Consider the following 24966-nt stretch of genomic DNA (forward strand, 5'->3'; position numbering starts at 1 on the left):
AGATGTAAACCTTTGAAGTGCAGCTTTGATGAGCACGATCCAACCAAATTCTTGCTTGCAGTTTGTTCTTGAGGTATGGTATGAGTGCAAAGCTAAGGAATAAGTGTTTAAGATCAACTGATTTTGTTGAAATTCAAACTTGAAAAGAGAAGTGAAAATTCAAAATTCCTCTAGTGTGGTTGGGATTCAATTTCTGCAGAGCTTCAGGTTGATTCAAGGATGAGAAATGAATGAAGCAAGGTGTTTATTTATAGCTGCAGCTGCAAGCAAAGTGTGGCAAACTCGTGTGCATGAAGCTTTGGGTCCTCCATGCATGGGCCTGTACAGGCGCATGTGAGGCCCAAAAGCTGATGGTTTTGCAAGCTGATAGCATAATGAAATGATTTGGACGTGTGGTTTGCATTGCAATTGCTTGTGCATGAAGTTTCATCATGAATTCCATAATTGATCATAAATGTTCCCCTCTTCGAACGTCACTCTTAGAAAATCCAAACATAGGCATATGAGTAATGGGTGTAAAGGTCTTGACATAAGGAAAAAAAATCTATGTTGGACAAAAATCCATTTGGAGTTTGGAAAATTTTGAAAACTGGCCATGAAGTTTGAGGTACAAAACATGCCTTTGAAAAATTTGCCACAAATGACCAACTTTAAGCCCTTCTGTTTCATTGATGCAAACCTCAAATGGAAAAACCTCCAACATAAAAGTTGTAGATCTTTTTAGGATGATCAATTTGGACTTAAATTTTTGCATCATTTGGATTTTTGATGAGAATGTTATGGGCACTTAAAGTTGGACTTTTTCAAGATTCAATGGCTTTGGTTCAAAATGACCTATAATGTTTTGTATTATCACATGTGTTTATTTTAGGATTATGAAATTTTGTCCATCATAACATTTTAAGTAGACATCTCAAACTTTCCAATTCAATTGGTCTCACCTCAAAATCATAAAAAAATGAAGGAGTTAGGTCCTTGGGAAGTTGACCCAAAATTAGGGCTTCAGTCAAAATGACCTATAATGTTTTGAAATAAATGATGACCTTCCATGTTTCAAATAAATTTTTTATTAACATAAACGTTGTTCATATGCTTCTTTAGAACATGTTTTATCTTGGGGTCATCTTCATTTGACAAACACATCAAAAGTTGTGTCTCAGTGGATCTCAGATTGGTCAGATGACTTGACCGGTCAACTTCTCAAGGCCAAACTTCAAATCTTGATGAATGAATGATTGAGGATACTCACATAGGCTCATATATGCATAAAATAATTAATGAAAGAACTTCCCTTGATTGTATTTTATCATTGGTTGAGGTTGCTTCTTGAGCAAGGCACAATCAATGCACAGTTGAATTAGGGTTTCCTTGGGAAACTATCCTCAAGCCCTTTGGTTTATCTTGATCAAATTGACAAATTGAGATACTTGGGAAACATATATGATGATTTATAGCTTTGGGAACCATTATCATGCTTGCATTTCATCTTCATCTGACCACTTCATTCAGCATAGGAGCCTCCTAGGAGCAAGGGATCTCATGATTGCTTGAGCTTCAAAACAAACAAGTTAGTGGCATATTTTTGTGCTTTTGGTTTGTTAAACAAATAAGAAAAGAAATAATATACAATTCAAGCATGCTTGGTGGTCTCAAACCAACTCACACAAGTCCCAACCCAAGGGTAAGGAGCCAAGATGCTATGATCCTTGAGGCAAAATGCAATAAGCAATGATATGATGCCATGAGGGATCTTAGGGTCAAAATTAGGGTCTTACAATATTAATCCAACTTGTCACCCCCATGTGACCTAAACTATTTTCAGAAAGAACACTGTTAATCCTTTCTAATGCGTACAACAAACCAATGCTTAAGCCTCCGTCGAGAGTAGACAAGCCAATGTTTAGCCATTAGAACACGATCTAAACATTTGTTCACTAAAAGACACCAACCAACCGTAGTTCCCCGAACTACGAATGCTCTGATTTCCTTATTATACCATAAGGATACGTAGGCAGGAGATTGTTGTATCTTCGCGAGTACACTAGTAAAAAGCCTCCCTTTTCCCTTTCTGAGGTTCTCATCCATTTCTATTTTTAATAATTTTATAACCCAAAGATAACAAACAAACATAAATTAACACTCGAAATGCACATTAGAACTAAAAGGTTCCCGTTGAGTACAACGAACGTAAGGGGTGCTAATATCTTCCCCTTACGTAATCTACTCCCGAACCCGAATATGGTTGCGACGACCATTATTCCATTTCCTAAATGTTTTATCGATATTTTCCTATCTCTTCAATGGGATAAATAAAGTTCGGTGGAGACTCTGTTCGAACAACATTTTTCCGTGACCATCGTGAGGAATCGCATTTTTCGAGATGCGACAGATGGTGACTCTGCTGGGGACTAGCTCCAAGCAAAAGAGAGTGAAGCCTAATTTAGTTTAGTTGATGTATTGTGTGTTAATTTTGTTTATCTGTTTGTTATTTATTCTGTCATTGTATTGTGATTTATTGAATATGTCTTATTTGGGGTTCTCTGTTAGTGGTGCTTTGTGAGATAGGCTCTCCACCCGAGTCTGAGAAAAAACCATAAGATTAAGTTGGTGGTTGCATAGTGGGAGCCCACAAGGAATCTTCCTTGTTGGGAAGATACGAAGACCCCGCCTAGAGGAGATTCTCTTGAGATATTATTGCCCGAAGAGTTTTCGCCATGACGATAGTATTCTCAAGTTGGATCAATGACTCTAGGGACCTTTTTGTTGGTGTAAGCCCTATAGGTCAATACTTTTGGTACTTGTATCGAATTATTTATTAATAATAAAAGGCTTTTTCTTTATTACATTTGTTTAATAAAGTCCCTAGAATAGCTAGTCTGTTTAATGTATCAAGTATGACTTAATCATGAGATCACATTAAACATAAGGACACTATTCTTAAAGTATCCGTAGTCAAGCTTTATTGTGAAGTGGGATGACATTAAAGCATTAAGACTATTATGTATATAGACGGATGATCACATCTCATGGATCATGGATAAGGAGTTATCAAGTCTTAAACATAGGTATGAATATTAAGAGTAATATTTATACCGGATTGACCCGCTATGAGAATACTATATAGAAAGTTATGCAAAGTGTCATAAGGTATTCTCATGGTGATAATGGTGTATACCACTCTTCGACCTGAAACCACTATGGACCCTAGATGTAGAGTCGAGTGCTTTATTGCTGATCAAACATTGTCCGTAACTGGATAACCATAAAGACAGATGATGGGTACTCCATGAAGCATGTTGAGGGACATGAGTGACCTAGATGGAATTTGCCCATCCTGCATAACAGGATAAATATCTATGGGCCCAATATTGAACTGGACAAGGATGACACGGTCTATGCCTTGTGTTCAATATAGACATAAGGGCAAAAGGGTAATTATACACATAAGTATTATCACAGATGGTTTTGTCAGATCACATGACATTTTCGTGTCTTGGGTAGCAGTGATGTGTTGCTAGATACCGCTCACTATTTATTATTTTAAATGCGTGATTTAATATAATTGCCAACGTCACGAAAACCTACAGGGTCACACACAAAGGACGGATTGATGAGAGATAGAGTAACTAAGGAATACCATAAGGTACGGTGCCCTTAAGTGGATTATAGAACATCGTAAGGTACGGTGTACTTAAGTAGAATGCGAAATATGGTAAGGTACCATGGGCTTAAGTGATTTTGGGCATATTATAAGATATGGGCCAAAATACACTTAAGTGGGCTTTTTAGCTTGAAGCCCACACAAGTGGTTCTATAAATAGAACCCTTGTGCAGAAGCATTCATTGCAGTTGCATTACTTTCGTTTACTCTCTCTCTCTCTCTCTCTCTCTCTCTCTCTCTCTCTCTCTCTCTCTCTCTCTCTCTCACTCAAAGCCTTCATTCATACCAGCTAGCACTGAGATTGAAGGAATCCGTTCGTGTGGACTGAGTAGAGACGTTGTCATCGTTCAACATTCGTGATCGCTCCGTGGATCTGCATCAAAGGTTTTGATTGTCACAAGAGATCTGCACCAAAGGTTTCAATCGTCACAAGAGGTAAATATTCTATCACTGATCATGACCATTCGTAAGGATCTCTAAAGGAGAAAATTTTAATTTCCGCTGCGTTTTGGACCACAATTCTCCTTCAGTGGTATCAGAGCCACTTACGAAACCATGAATCGGATAGCTGTTTAATTTCTGTATTAATATGATTAAAAGACAGAATGAATCAATTAATTAAACGGGTGATTAAATTTGGCATCATGAGTGTACGAGTTGGATGATTGATGTTGACTATGCTTCGGTACCGACATTAGTATGGTGAAGCAGCGATACATCGATCGTCCATATGTTACGCAATTGAGACCGATCAACTTATATATGATATAAGTAATCCTAATGCAAAGTACGGTATATATGATATATTGTTTCTGTTTCGTTCATTCAAACACTAAATGGTTATTTTCCTTTGAGCGATCAATGGTCATTAGCTTCGGAATCCGACATTAGTATGGTGAAGCAATGACCTGTTGATCAATCATACTGAATCAACAATCGAGGTGTGTTTGACGGTCTGAAATTGGCGCATTAGGGTTGGTGACGGCGCAAGGGTTGTGCCGTCAAGGAGTTGTGAATTTAGGGCTTTTTGGAACAGGTCTGTTGACTATGTCAAAGTTCTGTTATTTTGGCCGCGTGACGTTCGTCACGAGCTTGTGACGATCGTAACAAGCTGGACGTGACGGTCATCACGTGCTTTGTGACGGTCGTCACATTCACAAATCTAGAATTCTAGGTGTTTCTGTTTTTGGCCGAGTGACGTTCGTCATGGGCCTGTGACGGTCGTAACAAGCTTGTGACGGTCGTAACATGCTTGTGACGGTCGTCACACTCACAGCGGAACCCCCGGCTAACTCTGCGTAGTGTGATCGGTTGCCGAAATTAAATTTGGTTTTAAGTAATTAAAGGAATTAAAATTAATAATAATAATGTGTTTATTATTATTGCCTTGTGGTGATCAGTTATGGCCTTAGTCTTCCTTCATTTTGTTTTGGGTTTTTAAATACGACCTGCGTGTCGTGCCTCTCCTTTTAATCTCTTAATGTAACTTCTTCTCTCATCTCAATCCCTCGTATGTAAAATGAGTTTCTTCTGTAATGTAATGTTTTGAAGAAAGAAAAGAAGACAATGTTATGAAGAAAGAGAAGAATCAATATCAAAGGAGGACAATCTGGAAGATCTTGCTTGGAGAAGCTTAGATCGTTATTAGGTTAACTTAGGTTCTCTCATTGGCTTGGGAGAACAATTGCGCTAGGGGCCATAACTGTTTCATTATGTATGTTGATGCATGTGTATGTATGTTGATGCATGTGAATATATGTTGATGCATGTGAGAGACGATTTATATGATAAATAAGCCGGTGAGATCAGAACAATTATAATTCCCTCAAATTAAATATTAAGTTTATGCTTTCCAAGTTTTAGCACTCATCAAGACTAGTATCGGATAATGTAGGTTTCGCCTACGCGAGGTGCATGTTCTATATTAGTAAGGTGCGATGGGATAATTGTAATATCCAATTGCTAAACCAATGGGTCAAACTTAACTAAATAAATTATAATAAGATTATATATGTTTAGAAGCAAGAGTTGGGAATGATCCATATGATGGATTGGAATAAGGAGTTATTCACCCAACTGAAATTTTCAAGAGTTGTATGAGATACAATTGGAAGGAGTTCCTACCTAAATAACCTAGTTTTATGTAATCCGCCTACGCGGACTTAGAACAAAGTGAAATATGGATCTCGACCCACTAGAAAATCTTCCAACGGGATTTTCCGAATCAAATGATGAGGGTCATTTGTTTTAAGTAAAATAGTGGGAGCATATTTAATTAAAGGCCTAATTAAATATGTTATTGATACTTATATTTTCATTAATTCTTATGTAGATTACCATGACAACAAACACCTCTAACAACATCTTGCGATCAATCCTTGACAAGGAAAAATTGTCTGGGACAAATTTCCTGGATTGACACCGAAACCTGAGGATTGTCCTCAAACATGATAAAAAGCTGTATGTCTTGGAGAAACCTGTTCCTGAAGAGGAACCTCCTAGTTCTGCACCTAAGGCAAAAAGAGATGCTTATAAGAAGCATGTCGATGATGCCAATGAAACTGCTTGTCTCATGCTAGCTACCATGAACTCAAAATTGCAAAAGCAACATGAGAACATGGCAGCGTTCGATATGATCGAACACTTGAAGATGCTCTATCAAGAGCAAGCAAGGCATGAGAGGTTTGAAGTTTCAAAAGCCCTTTTTCAAAGCAAGTTAGCTGAGGGAGCCCCTGTAAGTCCCCATGTACTCAAGATGATTGGGTATGTGGAAAACCTTGAAAGGTTGGGTTTTCCCCTCGGAAAGGAACTTGCGACTGATTTGATCTTGCAATCGTTGCCATATAGATTCAGTCAATTTGTCCTAAATTTCAATATGAATGATATGGATAAATCTCTTCCTGAACTGCTAGGCATGTTAAGAACAGCTGAGCAGAATCTGAAGACAAAAGGGAAGTCCATTATGATGATCGGAAATGGAAAGAGACAGAACAAAAGGCCCACCAACACTACGCCAAATAAGGGAAAAGAGGGCGCTTTTTTTGGCCTATAACACCGCTTTAAAGCGCCCTCTAATCTGGCGCTGGCATAGGTAAAGACAGCGCTTTTTTTCCTGGTGAAAGCGCTCTCTAAAGTGGCTCTTTAAGCCCTTTAAGGGCCACTTTAGAGGGCGCTTTTTAAAGGAAGCGCCCTCTAAAGTGGAAACTTTTAAGGGTTTAGAGGGCGCTTTTACTGGAAAGCGCCCTCTAAAGTGGAAACTTTTAAGGGTTTAGAGGGCGCTTTTACTGGAAAGCGCCCTCTAAAGTGGAAATTTAAAGGGTTTAGAGGGCGCTTATTTTGGAAAGCACCCTCTAAAGTGGGTGGTTATTTAAATTTTTTTTTAAAAAGCGCTATATTTTTTTATTTATTTTAGACAACCTGTATATTGAAGCAGTACACCTAAAACTGTATAATTTGAAGCCCTTTTCACACATTGCATTCAACAAGCCTTATATACAACAATCCATACATATACAACAATCCACTGATATATAATCGTTTAACTTCTAAAGATTCTAAATATACAACCAATTCTTAACTTAAAAACAAATAAAACTAAGTAGCAAAAGCATCTCTGAGATGTATGTTTTTTTTGCTAGCCGCAGTCTTCTTAGCAACAACCTCTTTTTGTTCAATATCAATAGCATGAACCTAAAATATCATAAAATTAGTTAGGTGAAGTATAAGATCAAGAATTAACATTTTCTATGCATAAATATCATATAATTGTGTTTATACCTTTTTTTTTATGCAACTGACTCAATTTGCTGTAATAAAAGCCATTTTACCTGTAATAAAGAAAACAATTAAAATCATTTGACCTGTACCTTTTTCACTAAGTTCTCTTTCTTTTCTTGGTTGGAATATGTTCTACATGTCTCTTAACAACACGGACGGTTGGATTGATCCAAATACCCTCATTATGATCATTTCTAATATATGAATCATTTGATATAATATTCTCATCTTGATCATTTCTGGTAAACGATTCAATCTCAACATCAATATCACCTTGATCTCCAGTGTTTTCATCAATTACTTTGTTGGAAAAAAGAACTATAGACCATTTCGTACTTTTCTGATCATTGACATAGAACACTTGTCTAGCTTGAGAGGCTAGAATAAAAGACTCATCTTTGTATCCCACCCTATTAAGATCCACTTGCAAAAATCCTGACTTATCCATTCGAATGCCGTTATTATTTTCAACCCACTTGCAACCAAATATAGGAATCTGAAACTTCTCATAACCAAACACCCAAATGCGCTCGATAACACCAAAATACGGCAGATTTGCAAATTTGGGGTTTAAGTCCTTCACACTTGATATGTGCATTGCTTCAGCTACCACGGTGACACCACTATTCTGCATAGTACTTTTATCATCTTGTTCTTTGGTATAAAATGTGTATCCATTAATCGCGTATGCGCTATAAGAAAAAACATGGAAACTTGGACCATATGCTAAGCATCTCAACCTTTCTGTTATTGAAGCGGGATCTGAATAATACTTTGAATAAATATGATCCTTAAACCAAGGTATAAAACATCGATTGTGCTCTCTTACTATCCAATTTTCATTTCTATTGGGATTTAAACCTCGGAGAACATCCTTGTGAATTTCAACATACGGCTCAACCTCATTCTCATGGAGGTAGGTTATAAATCATAATAATCACAGGCCATGTACTGTGTGAGATACTCTGGATACCGTGTGGGTTCATTCCATCAGTAGATAATGCCAAGCGAAGGTTTCTTGATTCGTCTCCAAATTCAGGATAATCATTATCAATTTTCAACCACTGTGGTGAATCTGCCGGATGTCGATACTTTCCATCTATAATTCTTTCATCTGCATGCCAAGTCAAGTGTCTTGAATCGGTTTCACTACGAAACATGCATCTAAATCTCGGAATAACAGGAAAATACCACAAGACTTTTGCTGGAGACAACTTGTTCTTATATCGCGAGACACCGCATTTAGGACACTCATTTAACGATGCATACTCATTTCGAAACAAAACGCAATCGTTTGGACATGCATGTATCTTATCATAGCTCATGCCAATAGAGCACAACATCTTTTTGGTCTCATATGTTCGATTGGGAAGAACATTATCCTCAGGAAAAATATCTTTCAAAAGGGCTAATAACTCTGTGAAACTTTTATCCGACCATCCATTGCCCGCCTTTAAGTTGTACAACTTTAATACCGCAGACAATCTTGTGAATTTAGTGCAACCATCATACAAAGGTTTCTCTACATCACTTACCAACCTCTCAAACATTTCGGGACAATCCTTAAGATCTCCTTCAAGTGCTTCTGCAATCTCTTCAACTCGATCACAATCGTATGTATCTGCGCCACTATAGTTTGAGGCATAGGTCGTACTATCCCCCGGTTCAACATTCTCGTTACTTTTCTCACCATGCAAATTCCAACATGTATAACTTCGATCAATTCCATGCCTCATTAGATGCGATGTCAACTGAACTGCGTCAACCCGTTTCCCATAACAACAACCCAAGCAAGGACATATCATTCTACTGGGGTCTTCGGCGTGCGCAACGGCAAACTTAACGAATTCTGATACCCCATTCTCGTACTCTCTCGACAATCGATTGGAAGACATCCATGTATTATCCATTACTAATTAGAATAAACAAAAAACAATTTCAGAAGAGAAACCAAAAATGGGATGAGACAAAATAATTTCGCTTTATTGAGTTAGTCTCTGTGCAGGGCATTCATGTCTCCAACAACAACCCAAAACCAAAACAATTTTGGTTTATTGAGTTAGTTTCTCAACATTTTCAGATATCTCTGACTTCAATAGCATGAGAATGTATGAACCATGCATTAAGCATTAGTGGTATGCACTAATTTGTAGCATAGTTATATATCATCATATAGTTTTTACAAAAGATAAACATTGACTAGAAAATATATATGTAGAATTGTATAATGGTCTAACTGAAAGCTAACAGAAGAATAGTCGACTCTAATTTACTCTATCAAATAACATCCATACCTAAACTTCTTAAGTTACTAGCTACGCTATGTATGCTAGAATAAATACACGCATAAGCTGCATAGTGTACCTTTGATTGGTAGAAGGTGTTTTAGATATTGCTGCCTCCTTTTTCTACATCGAGAAACAAATGGAACAGTTGGTGAAATTTAACCCATAATGCCTAGTCTCCATTGCTAGCATTGCAACACAATAATTATTGTTGAGAATACTCAATAAATGTATGAACCAAGAAAAATGAAACCAAAAATGAACAATAGCGAACGTCAGAAGAGAAACCAAGTAATATGAAGATTAGAAAAATACCTATGGTGTCAAAATCGAACAGCTAACAACGAATTAATAGAAGGAGGAAACGTCGTAGATCTAACAGAGGTGGAAGGAGAACGCCTTAGAAGTAGCGAAAATCGTAGCAGTGAGAACCCTAACGTGAAAAAGAACGAAAATAACAGAGAGTGAAATAACAAAACGCGCAGTATGTTATAATTTTAATGTTTACTAAAGGGGACCTTAGAGGGCGCTTGGGGAAAAAAAGCGCCCTCTAAAGGGGGCCTAAGAGGGCGCTTATGAAAGCGCTCTCTAAGGCTTTCCAAAAGCGCTTTATAAACTGGAAATGCACATGGACTTATAGAGCGCTTTTTTAAAAGCGCCCTCTAAGGGTAACCTTAGAGGGCGCTTTCTAAAAAGCGCCCTGTATTGTTGTCCCTCTATCTCCTCCTTATTTTTTCGCTTCACCTTAGAGGGCGCTTTATTACAAAAGTGCCCTCTAAAGTGCGCTGTCTATTCCAGTTGTTCGCTCCTTATTTTTTTGCTTCACTTTAAAGTGCGCTTTTGTAATAAAGCGCCCTCTAAGGTGCGTTGTCTATTCCAGTTTTTGGCGTAGTGCAAGCAGGGTGATAAAGGGAAAGGCAAGGAAGTTGCCAAACCCAGACCCACTGTTGCTGCTTTGAAGCCTAGTGGAGGCATAGCAAAGGCAGGCACCTGCTTCCATTGCGGTAAGACCGGACACTGGAAGAGAAACTGCCCAAAGTACCTGGAAGATACGAAGAATGGAGTAGAGACTTCAACTTCAGGTATTTTTGTTATTGAAATAAATTTATCTACTTCTGCATCATGGGTATTAGATACTGGATGCGGTTCTCACATTTGTACAAATGTGCAGGGGCTAAAAAGAAGTAGAGATTTGGCAAAAGGTGAAGTTGACCTACGAGTTGGCAATGGAGCAAAGGTTGCTGCTTTAGCCGTAGGAACTTATGTATTAACTTTACCTAGTGGTTTAATAATTCAGTTAGAGAACTGTTATTATGTACCTGCAATTAGCAGGAATATTATTTCCATTTCTTGTTTGGACAAGTTTGGTTTTTCATTTATAATAAAGAACAATTGTTGCTCAAGTTATTTGAATGATATATTCTATGCTACTGCACAAATGAGCAATGGATTGTATGTCCTTGATCTCGAAATGCATATATATAGCATTAATACTAAAAGGATGAAACCTAACGAGTTAAATCCAACTTACATTTGGCATTGTCGATTAGGCCACATAAATGAGAAACGCATTTCCAAACTCCATAAAGATGGACTCTTGGACTCTTTTGATTATGAATCATATGAGACATGCAGATCTTGTTTAATTGGAAAGATGACAAAGTCTCCATTCACAGGAAAAGGTGAAAGAGCGAATGATCTTTTGGGCCTAATACATACTGATGTATGTGGACCACTGAACACCAGCCAGAGGAGGTTTTCAGTACTTCATCACATTCACTGATGATTTCAGTAGATATGGTTATGTGTATTTAATGAAACACAAATCAGAGTCCTTTGAAAAGTTCAAGGAATTCAAGAATGAAGTACAAAACCAACTAGGTAAGAATATTAAAACTCTTCGATCAGATCGAGGTGGTGAGTATTTAAGCCTAGAGTTTGATGACCATCTGAAAGAGTGTGGGATCCTATCCTAACTTACTCCTCCTGGAACACCCCAATGGAATGGTGTATCTGAGAGAAGAAATTGAACCCTGTTAGACATGGTCCGATCCATGATGAGTCACGCCGATCTTCCAAACTGTTTTTGGGGACATGCACTATTGACAGCAACTTACACACTTAACCGTGTTCCATCCAAAAAGGTTGAGAAGACACCATATGAGATATGGAGTGGTAAGAAACCACATATGTCTTACATAAAGATTTGGGATTGCGAGGTTTATGTGAAACGACAAATTTCAACTAAGCTTGAGCCCAAATCTGACAAATGCTTATTTGTGGGGTATCATAAAGAAACAAGAGGGTATTACTTCTATAATCCTTCTGAGGGCAAAGTGTTTGTCGCTCGAACTGGAGTTTTCCTAGAAAAGGATTTTATTTCCAAAGGAACCAGTGGGAGGAAAGTAGAGCTTGAAGAAATTCAAGAATCACAAAACATAGATACACCTATGGAGGAATTAGAGCAGGAAACACAAGAAGTTATGGAAGAACAACCTGCTCAAGTAGAACAAGACCAGCGTAGGTCAAGCAGGATACGTCAACTACCTGAGAGATATGGATATCTCATAATTGATCAAGGTGATGTATTACTCATGGATCAAGATGAGCCTGTGACCTACCAAGAGGCCATAACTGGTCCCGAGCCTGAGAAGTGGCTAGAAGCCATGAAATCTGAAATGGATTCCATGTACACAAACCAAGTTTGGACCTTGGTAGAGCCTCCTATAGGAGTTAACCCTATAGGATGCAAGTGGGTCTTAAAAAGGAAGACTGGCATGGATGGTAAGGTACATACCTATAAGGCAAGACTGGTTGCAAAAGGATATAAACAAATTCATGGGATTGACTATGATGAAACCTTTTCACCAGTTGCAATGCTTAAATCTGTTCGGATTCTACTTGTTATCGCTGCATATCATGATTATGAAATATGGCAGATGGATGTCAAAACTGCTTTCCTTAATGGAAATCTTCTTGAGGATGTGTACATGACACAACCTGAAGAATTTGACATACCAGAGGAAGCCCAAAAGATATGTAAGTTACAAAGATCAATCTATGGATTGAAGCAAGCTTCTAGAAGCTGGAATCTTCGTTTTGATGAAACAGTAAAACAATATGGATTCATCAAGAACGAAGATGAGCCTTATGCCTACAAGAAGGTTAGTGGGAGCATGATCGTTTTGCTGGTATTATATGTAGATGACATATTACTCATTGGAAACGATATCCCTACCCTACAACAAGTAAAGTCTTGGTTGGGGAAATGCTTTTCTATGAAGGACCTAGGTGAAGCAGCCTATATATTAGGAATCAGAATCTATAGAGATAGATCACAAAAACTGCTTGGCCTAAGTCAGAGTACATACATAGACAAAGTGTTGAGACGCTTTAATATGCATGATTCCAAGAAAGGATTCATACCTATGCAATATGGCCTGCGTCTATCAAAAACACAATCCCCTTTAACTAAGGAAGAAAGGGATCGCATGAATAAGATTCCATATGCATATGCAATAGGATCTATCATGTATGCCATGTTATGTACTCGACCAGATGTCTCGTATGCTTTAAGTGCAACGAGTAGGTACCAATCTGATCCTGGTGATGCTCACTGGGTAGCTGTTAAGAATGTCCTTAAGTATTTGAGAAGGACTAAGGACTCATTCTTGATATATGGAGGTCAGGAAAAGTTGGCTGTAATTGGATACACCGATGCTAGCTTCCAGACAGATAAGGATGACTTTAGATCGCAATCTGGTTATGTGTTTTGCTTAAACGGTGGCGCTGTGAGCTGGAAAAGTTCAAAGCAAGATACAGTTGCTGATTCTACAACCGAGGCCGAGTATATTGCTGCCTCAAGTGCAGCAAAGGAAGCTGTTTGGATCAAAAAGTTCATTAGTGAACTTGGCATAGTTCCTAGCATTGTGGATCCCATTGGTCTCTACTATGATAACAATGGGGCTATCGCACAAGCCAAGGAGCCTAGATCTCACCAACGATCCAAACACATACTTAGGCGTTATCATCTCATTCGAGAGATAATAGATAGAGGAGATGTGAAAATATGCAGAGTACCTACACTTGACAATATTGCTGACCCACTGACAAAGCCTCTTGCGCAGCAGAAGCCTGATGGCCATACTAGATCTATGGGTATTAAGGGTATGCCTGATTGGCTCTAGTGCTAGTGGGAGATTGTTGGTGTAAGCCCTAGAGGCCAATACTTTTGGTACTTGTATCGAATTATTTATTAATAATAAAAGGCTTTTTCTTTATTACGTTTGTTTAATAAAGTCCCTAGAATAACTAGTCTGTTTAATGTATCAAGTATGACTTAATCATGAGATCACATTAAACATAAGGACATTATTCTTAAAGTATCCGTAGTCAAGCTTTATTGTGAAGTGGGATGACATTAAAGCATTAAGACTATTATGTATATAGACTGATGATCACATCTCATGGATCATGGATAAGGAGTTATCAAGTCTTAAACATAAGTATGAATATTAAGAGTAATATTTATACCGGATTGACCCGCTATGAGAATACTATATAGAAAGTTATGCAAAGTGTCATAAGGTATTCTCATGGTGATAATGGTGTATACCACTCTTCGACCTGAAACCACTATGGACCCTAGATGTAGAGTCGAGTGCTTTATTGCTGATCAAACGTTGTCCGTAACTGGATAACCATAAAGACAGTTGATGGGTACTCCACGAAGCATGTTGAGGGACATGAGTGATCTAGATGGAATTTGCCCATCCTGCATAACAGGATAAATGTCTATGGGCCCAATATTGAACTGGACAAGGATGACACGGTCTATGCCTTGTGTTCAATATAGACATAAGGGCAAAAGGGTAATTATACACATAAGTATTATCACAGATGGTTTTGTCAGATCACATGACATTTTCGTGTCTTGGGTAGCAGTGATGTGTTGCTAGATACCGCTCACTATTTATTATGTTAAATGTGTGATTTAATATAATTGCCAACGTCACGAAAACCTACAGGGTCACACACAAAGGACGGATTGATGAGAGATAGAGTAACTAAGGAATACCGTAAGGTACGGTGCCCTTTAGTGAATTATAGAACATCGTAAGGTACGGTGTACTTGAGTAGAATGCGAAATATGGTAAGGTACCATGGGCTTAAGTGATTTTGGGCATATTATAAGATATGGGCCAAAATACACTTAAGTGGGCTTTTTAGCTTGAAGCCCACACAAGTGGTTCTATAAATAGAACCCTTGTGCAGAAGCATTCATTGCAGTTGCATTACTTTCGTTTTCTCTCTCTCTCTCTCTCTCTCACTCAAAGCCTTCATTCATACCAGCTAGCACTGAGATTGAAGGAATCCGTTCGTGTGGACTGAGTAGAGACGTTGTCATCGTTCAACGTTCGTGATCGCTCTGTGGATCTGCATCAAAGGTTTTGATTGTCACAAGAGATCTGCACCAAAGGTTTCAATCGTCACAAGAGGTAAATATTCTATCACTGATCATGACCATTCGTAAGGATCTCTAAAGGAGAAAAATTTAATTTCCGCTGCGTTTTGGACCGCAATTCTCCTTCAGTGGTATCAGAGCCACTTACGAAACCATGAATCGGATAGCTGTTTAATTTCTGTATTAATATGATTAAAAGACAGAATGAATCAATTAATTAAACGGGTGATTAAATTTGGCATCATGAGTGTACGAGTTGGATGATTGATGTTGACTATGCTTCGGTACCGACATTAGTATGGTGAAGCAGCGATACATCGATCGTCCATATGTTACGCAATTGAGACCGATCAACTTATATATGATATAAGTAATCCTAATGCAAAGTACGGTATATATGATATACTGTTTCTATTTCGTTCATTCAAACACTAAATGGTTGTTTTCCTTTGAGCGATCAATGGTCATTAGCTTCGGAATCCGGCATTAGTATGGTGAAGCAATGACCTGTTGATCAATCATACTGAATCAACAATCGAGGTGTGTTTGACGGTCTGAAATTGGCGCATTAGGGTTGGTGACGGCGCAAGGGTTGTGCCGTCAAGGAGTTGTGAATTTAGGGCTTTTAGGAACAGGTCTGTTGACTGTTTCAAAGTTCTGTTATTTTGGCCGCGTGACGTTCGTCACGAGCTTGTGACGATCGTAACAAGCTGGACGTGACGGTCGTCACGTGCTTTGTGACGGTCGTCACATTCACAAATCCAGAATTCTAGGCGTTTCTGTTTTTGGCCGCGTGACGTTCGTCATGGGACTGTGACGGTCGTAACAAGCTTGTGACGGTCGTAACATGCTTGTGACGGTCGTCACACTCACAGCGGAACCCCCGGCTAACTCTGCGTAGTGTGATCGGTCGCCGAAATTAAATTTGGTTTTAAGTAATTAAAGGAATTAAAATTAATAATAATAATGTGTTTATTATTATTGCCTTGTGGTGATCATTTATGGCCTTAGTCTTCCTTCATTTTGTTTTGGGTTTTTAAATACGACCTGCGTGTCGTGCCTCTCCTTTTAATCTCTTAATGTAACTTCTTCTCTCATCTCAATCCCTCGTATGTAAAACGAGTTTCTTCTGTAATGTAATGTTTTGAAGAAAGAAAAGAAGACAATGTTATGAAGAAAGAGAAGAATTCAATATCAAAGGAGGACAATCTTGAAGATCTTGCTTGGAGAAGCTTAGATCGTTATTAGGTTAACTTAGGTTCTCTCATTGGCTTGGGAGAACAATTGCGCTAGGGGCCATAACTGTTTCATTATGTATGTTGATGCATGTGTATGTATGTTGATGCATGTGAATATATGTTGATGCATGTGAGAGACGATTTATATGATAAATAAGCCGGTGAGATCAGAACAATTACAATTCCCTCAAATTCAATATTAAGTTTATGCTTTCCAAGTTTTAGCACTCATCAAGACTAGTATCGGATAATGTAGGTTTCGCCTACGCGAGGTGCATGTTCTATATTAGTAAGGTGCGATGGGATAATTGTAATATCCAATTGCTAAACCAATGGGTCAAACTTAACTAAATAAATTATAATAAGACTATATATAGTTAGAAGCAAGAGTTGGGAATGATCCATATGATGGATTGGAATAAGGAGTTATTCACCCAACTGAAATTTTCAAGAGTTGTATGAGATACAATTGGAAGGAGTTCCTACCTAAATAACCTAGTTTTATGTAATCCGCCTACGCGGACTTAGAACAAAGTGAAATATGGATCTCGACCCACTAGAAAATCTTCCAACGGGATTTTCCGAATCAAATGATGTGGGTCATTTGTTTTGAGTAAAATAGTGGGAGCATATTTAATTAAAGGCCTAATTAAATATGTTATTGATACTTATATTTTCATTAATTCTTATGTAGATTACCATGACAACAAACACCTCTAACAACATCTTGCGATCAATCCTTGACAAGGAAAAATTGTCTGGGACAAATTTCCTGGATTGGCACCGAAACCTGAGGATTGTCCTCAAACATGATAAAAAGCTGTATGTCTTGGAGAAACCTGTTCCTAAAGAGGAACCTCCTAGTTCTGCACCTAAGGCAAAAAGAGATGCTTATAAGAAGCATGTCGATGATGCCAATGAAACTGCTTGTCTCATGCTAGCTACCATGAACTCAAAATTGCAAAAGCAACATGAGAACATGGCAGCGTTCGATATGATCGAACACTTGAAGATGCTCTATCAAGAGCAAGCAAGGCATGAGAGGTTTGAAGTTTCAAAAGCCCTTTTTCAAAGCAAGTTAGCTGAGGGAGCCCCTGTAAGTCCCCATGTACTCAAGATGATTGGGTATGTGGAAAACCTTGAAAGGTTGGGTTTTCCCCTCGGAAAGGAACTTGCGACTGATTTTATCTTGTAATCGTTGCCATATAGATTCAGTCAATTTGTCCTAAATTTCAATATGAATGATATGGATAAATCTCTTCCTAAACTGCTAGGCATGTTAAGAACAGCTGAGCTGAATCTGAAGACAAAAGGGAAGTCCATTCTGATGATCGGAAATGGAAAGAGACAGAACAAAAGGCCCACCAAGCAGGGTGATAAAGGGAAAGGCAAGGAAGTTGCCAAACCCAGACCCACTGTTGCTGCTTTGAAGCCTAGTGGAGGCATAGCAAAGGCAGGCACCTGCTTCCATTGCGGTAAGACCGGACACTGGAAGAGAAACTGCCCAAAGTACCTGGAAGATACGAAGAATGGAGTAGAGACTTCAACTTCAGGTATTTTTGTTATTGAAATAAATTTATCTACTTCTGCATCATGGGTATTAGATACTGGATGCGGTTCTCACATTTGTACAAATGTGCAGGGGCTAAAAGGAAGTAGAGATTTGGCAAAAGGTGAAGTTGGCCTACGAGTTGGCAATGGAGCATAGGTTGCTGCTTTAGCCGTAGGAACTTATGTATTAACTTTACCTAGTGGTTTAATAATTCAGTTAGAGAACTGTTATTATGTACCTGCAATTAGCAGGAATATTATTTCCATTTCTTGTTTGGACAAGTTTGGTTTTTCATTTATAATAAAGAACAATTGTTGCTCAAGTTATTTGAATGATATATTCTATGCTACTGCACAAATGAGCAATGGATTGTATGTCCTTGATCTCGAAATGCATATATATAGCATTAATACTAAAAGGATGAAACCTAACGAGTTAAATCCAACTTACATTTGGCATTGTCGATTAGGCCACATAAATGAGAAACGCATTTCCAAACTCCATAAAGATGGACTCTTGGACTCTTTTGATTATGAATCATATGAGACATGCAGATCTTGTTTAATTGGAAAGATGACAAAGTCTCCATTCACAGGAAAAGGTGAAAGAGCGAATGATCTTTTGGGCCTAATACATACTGATGTATGTGGACCACTGAACACCAGCCAGAGGAGGTTTTCAGTACTTCATCACATTCATTGATGATTTCAGTAGATATGGTTATGTGTATTTAATGAAACACAAATCAGAGTCCTTTGAAAAGTTCAAGGAATTCAAGAATGAAGTACAAAACCAACTAGGTAAGAATATTAAAACTCTTTGATCAGATCGAGGTGGTGAGTATTTAAGCCTAGAGTTTGATGACCATCTGAAAGAGTGTGGGATCCTATCCCAACTTACTCCTCCTGGAACACCCCAATGGAATGGTGTATCTGAGAGAAGAAATCGAACCCTGTTAGACTTGGTCCGATCCATGATGACTCACACCGATCTTCCAAACTCCTTTTGGGGACATGCACTATTGACAACAACTTACACACTTAACCGTGTTCCATCCAAAAAGGTTGAGAAGACACCATATGAGATATGGAGTGGTAAGAAACCACATATGTCTTACATAAAGATTTGGGGTTGCGAGGTTTATGTGAAACGACAAATTTCAACTAAGCTTGAGCCCAAATCTGACAAATGCTTATTTGTGGGGTATCCTAAAGAAACAAGAGGGTATTACTTCTACAATCCTTCTGAGGGCAAAGTGTTTGTCGCTCGAACTGGAGTTTTCCTAGAAAAGGATTTTATTTCCAAAGGAACCAGTGGGAGGAAAGTAGAGCTTGAAGAAATTCAAGAATCACAAAGCATAGATACACCTATGGAGGAATTAGAGCAGGAAACACAAGAAGTTGTGGAAGAGCAACCTGCTCAAGTAGAACAAGACCAGCGTAGGTCATGCAGGATACGTCAACTACCTGAGAGATATGGATATCTCATAATTGATCAAGGTCATGTATTACTCATGGATCAAGATGAGCATGTGACCTACCAAGAGCCCATAACTGGTCCCGAGTCTGAGAAGTGGCTAGAAGCCATGAAATCTGAAATGGATTCCATGTACACAAACCAAGTTTGGACCTTGGTAGAGCCTCCTATAGGAGTTAACCCTATAGGATGCAAGTGGGTCTTCAAAAGGAAGACTGACATGGATGGTAAGGTACATACCTATAAGGCAAGACTGGTTGCAAAAGGATATAAACAAATTCATGGGATTGACTATGATGAAACCTTTTCACCAGTTGCAATGCTTAAATCTGTTCGGATTCTACTTGCTATCGCTGCATATCATGATTATGAAATATGGCAGATGGATGTCAAAACTGCTTTCCTTAATGGAAATCTTCTTGAGGATGTGTACATGACACAGCCTGAAGGATTTGACATACTAGAGGAAGCCCAAAAGATATGTAAGTTACAAAGATCAATCTATGGATTGAAGCAAGCTTCCAGAAGCTGGAATCTTCGTTTTGATGAAACAGTAAAACAATATGGATTCATCAAGAACGAAGATGAGCCTTGTGCCTACAAGAAGGTTAGTGGGAGCATGATCATTTTCCTGGTATTATATGTAGATGACATATTACTCATTGGAAACGATATCCCTACCCTACAACAAGTAAAGTCTTGGTTGGGGAAATGCTTTTCTATGAAGGACCTAGGTGAAGCAGCCTATATATTAGGAATCAGAATCTATAGAGATAGATCACAAAAACTGCTTGGCCTAAGTCAGAGTACATACATAGACAAAGTGTTGAGACGCTTTAATATGCATGATTCCAAGAAAGGATTCATACCTATGCAATATGGCCTGTGTCTATCAAAAACACAATCCCCTTTAACTAAGGAAGAAAGGGATCGCATGAATAAGATTCCATATGCATATGCAATAGGATCTATCATGTATGCCATGTTATGTACTCGATCAGATGTCTCGTATGCTTTAAGTGCAACGAGTAGGTACCAATCTGATCTTGGTGATGCTCACTGGGTAGCTGTTAAGAATATCCTTAAGTTTTTGAGAAGGACTAAGGACTCATTCTTGATATATGGAGGTCAGGAAAAGTTGGTTGTAATTGGATACACCGATGCTAGCTTCCAGACAGATAAGGATGACTTTAGATCGCAATCTGGTTATGTGTTTTGCTTAAACGGTGGCGCTGTGAGCTGGAAAAGTTCAAAGCAAGATACAGTTGTTGATTCTACAACCGAGGCCGAGTATATTGCTGCCTCAAGTGCAGCAAAGGAAGCTGTTTGGATCAAAAAGTTCATTAGTGAACTTTGCATAGTTCCTAGCATTGTGGATCCCATTGGTCTATACTGTGATAACAATGGGGCTATCGCACAAGCCAAGGAGCCTAGATCTCACCAACGATCCAAACACATACTTAGGCGTTATCATCTCATTCGAGAGATAATAGATAGAGGAGATGTGAAAATATGCAGAGTACCTACACTTGACAATATTGCTGACCCACTGACAAAGCCTCTTGCGCAGCAGAAGCATGATGGCCATACTAGATCTATGGGTATTAAGGGTATGCCTGATTGGCTCTAGTGCTAGTGGGAGATTGTTGGTGTAAGCCCTAGAGGCCAATACTTTTGGTACTTGTATCGAATTATTTATTAATAATAAAAGGCTTTTTCTTTATTACGTTTGTTTAATAAAGTTCCTAGAATAGCTAGTCTGTTTAATGTATCAAGTATGACTTAATCATGAGATCACATTAAACATAAGGACACTATTCTTAAAGTATCCGTAGTCAAGCTTTATTGTGAAGTGGGATGACATTAAAGCATTAAGACTATTATGTATATAGACTGATGATCACATCTCATGGATCATGGATAAGCAGTTATCAAGTCTTAAACATAAGTATGAATATTAAGAGTAATATTTATACCGGATTGACCCGCTATGAGAATACTATATAGAAAGTTATGCAAAGTGTCATAAGGTATTCTCATGGTGATAATGGTGTATACCACTCTTCGACCTGAAACCACTATGGACCCTAGATGTAGAGTCGAGTGCTTTATTGTTGATCAAACATTGTCCGTAACTGGATAACCATAAAGACAGTTGATGGGTACTCCACGAAGCATGCTGAGGGACATGAGTGACCTAGATGGAATTTGCCCATCCTGCATAACAGGATAAATGTCTATGGGCCCAATATTGAACTGGACAAGGATGACACGGTTTATGCCTTGTGTTCAATATAGACATAAGGGCAAAAGGGTAATTATACACATAAGTATTATCACAGAAGGTTTTGTCAGATCACATGACATTTTCGTGTCTTGGGTAGCAGTGATGTGTTGCTAGATACCGCTCACTGTTTATTATGTTAAATGCGTGATTTAATATAATTGCCAACGTCACGAAAACCTACAGGGTCACACACAAAGGACAGATTGATGAGAGATAGAGTAACTAAGGAATACCGTAAGGTACGGTGCCCTTAAGTGAATTATAGAACATCGTAAGGTACGGTGTACTTGAGTAGAATGCGAAATATGGTAAGGTACCATGGGCTTAAGTGATTTTGGGCATATTATAAGATATGGGCCAAAATACACTTAAGTGGGCTTTTTAGCTTGAAGCCCACACAAGTGGTTCTATAAATAGAACCCTTGTGCAGAAGCATTCATTACAGTTGCATTACTTTCGTTTTCTCTCTCTCTCTCTCTCACTCAAAGCCTTCATTCATACCAGCTAGCACTGAGATTGAAGGAATCCGTTCGTATGGACTGAGTAGAGACGTTGTCATCGTTCAACGTTCGTGATCGCTCCGTGGATCTGCATCAAAGGTTTTGATTGTCACAAGAGATCTGCACCAAAGGTTTCAATCGTCACAAAAGGTAAATATTCTATCACTGATCATGACCATTCGTAAGGATCTCTAAAGGAGAAAATTTTAATTTCCGCTGCATTTTGGACCGCAATTCTCCTTCACTTTTAACGCATTATAACTGGTGGTTATGTAGTATTTACCTGAAAAGTCCCAGACTTATTGGGTTAATACGGAAGCCCCAATCAGATGAGATCCCTTGGGCGTATTACTACCTTACAGTGGTATTCCCAACCTCGATCTATGACTCTGAGAACGTTATTAGAACCTTGGACTCGAGAGTTGTGTAGTATGGACCCACTAGGAGTCTTCCTCTTTGGGACCACACGAAGGCCTCACCCAGACGAGACTCTTTTTGGGGATGTTATTGGTGGATGAGCTTTCGTCATGACAATAACCTTCCTAAATAGTGATTGATGACTTTGGTAACCTCTTAACTTTAGCATCCTCCCAAAAGGGTTTTGTTTAGTAACCAAGGATACCCACTTTCACGGCCTGTATGTTGACCTACCTGTGGCATACATAACATTATTCATAACATGACATTCATATTATTTTATTTCCAAGGAATCTGAGTGTCATAAGTTGCAGGAATTCAAGAAGCATGGAATCAATCAAAAGAAACATTTACTCTTTCAAGTTCAAAGATCCCGATCTAAGGAGCTTACGTGACCTGGTCTCTCAGATGCACCCAGTATACAGAATCAACTTTGGGAAGAATTATGGCAATCTGCTCAGCATCCTCAACCAACGAGTGGACCATACATCTTTAATGACTCTGGCCCAATTCTATGACATACCTTTAAGATGCTTCACATTCCAAGACTTCCAGCTAGCACCAACGTTGGAAGAATTCGAGCGTCTTGTTAGGATTCCTATTAAGAACAAGCCAATATTTGAAGGGATAGATGAATCTTTGCCCCTTGAGATCATTTCTATCACGCTTCACATGGATGAAAAGGAAGTAGAGGCTAACCTAGAGACCAAAGGGAGTACCAAAGGATTTTTGCTAAGTTTTCTCTTGGAAAGAGCTCGTACCCTACTAATGGTGGAAAGTTGGGATGTTTGTTACTCTGCTATTGCGTTGGCCATCTATGGTATCGTCCTATTCCCAAATATGGATGGTTTCATAGACATGGCTGCTATTTGCATTTTCCTTACTGGAAACCCAATGCCCACCTTGTTAGCTGATGTTTATTATTACATGAGCCATAGGTACACTAAGAAGAAAGGAATGATTGCTTGTTGTGCTCCTTTATTATATCAGTGGTTTCTAGAACATCTTTCGAAGACAAGTGCTTGGGTTGAACAGACAGATGTTAGTTGGCCTCAGAGATTGGGATCACTCCGATCTGAAGATCTTTCTTGGTATTCCAAAGAATACATCAACATGGACATTATATTCAACTGTGGGGATTTCCCTAATCTACCACTTATTAGAACTCAAGGATGTGTGAATGCTAACCCGGTTCTATCACTCAGACAACTTAGCTACCCAATGGAAGGCCCTCCAGAGGCGAGGTCTTTGGAAGCTTTCTTGTTACTTGACTTTGGGGTTGAGAATCCTAGCTTGTTCCAACGAATCAAAGAGGCTTGGAAGAATGTCAATCAAAAAGGGAAAGCTGATTTAGGGAAAGCAAATGGGATTACAAAAGAACCATATTTTCACTAGGTAAAGGAAAGGGTGGAGATAATCAAAATTCCATTCATCATTCGAACAACTGTACCTCTTCCTGAACCTAAGCTCACCCATGTCCCTATTGAAGAAATGGAGGAACTCAAAACCACCCTAGCAAAGCTAGAAAAATAAAATGAAGAATTGAAGATAAAACTCCAACAAATCATCAATGAGAAAAACACCATGAAGTGAGAGCTTGAGAGAAAAGAGGCACGGCTTCAGGCACATGTGGAAAAATTCAACAAAGAGGAGCATAAGAGGAAAAAGATCAAAGTGGGACTAGAACAAGCTGGCCATTTCCTAGATACTCTTAAGGGTCAATTACGACGAGCTCAGAAAGAATGTCAAGACAATGAGCGTTGGTGGCATCTAGCCACGAAGGAAAACAAGACGATAAGAGATACACTTGGGGCTCAGATAAAAGAACTCACCAATTTTGTTCGTCATACAAAGGCTGAAGTAGATCAGGAACGCCGACTCAAGAATATAGCCACCGAAGCTTCTAGGGTTTCACCCATGATATGGGAGGATAAGTGTCGAGAAGTAAGAGACGCAAAAGAGTCTGCCAGCTATTGAAAGAACTAGCTAGAGTCATTACACCAAGACAGCTCCATATGGTTGAAGGAACGAGAGTATGTGATTGAAGACTATGAATCCTTTAAAAAGACCATAGACTTCTTGCAAGGATATAGGGATAAGTTTCATGCAAATCTCAATGGGCTAGTGGGGTTCTGTAATTGGGCGGCTAAAGAATTACCATGGAAGTTAAGAGGCGCAGTTGAAGAGTTGAAGGAAGATAGTACTCCTCCAGCCATAATCAGTTTCATTCTGCTCTATAGAGGGTTGCTGAAGAGATTCAAGGAGGAACTAGAAGAGCTCCAAGCCAAAAAACCTGCAATTTAATTTTC

General features: G+C 38.7%; 1 pseudogene; it reads left to right on the forward strand.

The window, feature by feature from the left end:
• The window catches only part of LOC127095350 (pumilio homolog 3-like), a 73360-nt pseudogene extending 49308 nt beyond the window's left edge, over positions 1–24052 (forward strand).
• The last annotated feature ends 914 nt before the right edge of the window (positions 24053–24966 follow it).

The sequence above is a fragment of the Lathyrus oleraceus genome, chromosome 6, assembly GCF_024323335.1.
Source record: "Lathyrus oleraceus cultivar Zhongwan6 chromosome 6, CAAS_Psat_ZW6_1.0, whole genome shotgun sequence".
In the NCBI taxonomy this organism is placed as follows: domain Eukaryota; kingdom Viridiplantae; phylum Streptophyta; class Magnoliopsida; order Fabales; family Fabaceae; genus Lathyrus; species Lathyrus oleraceus.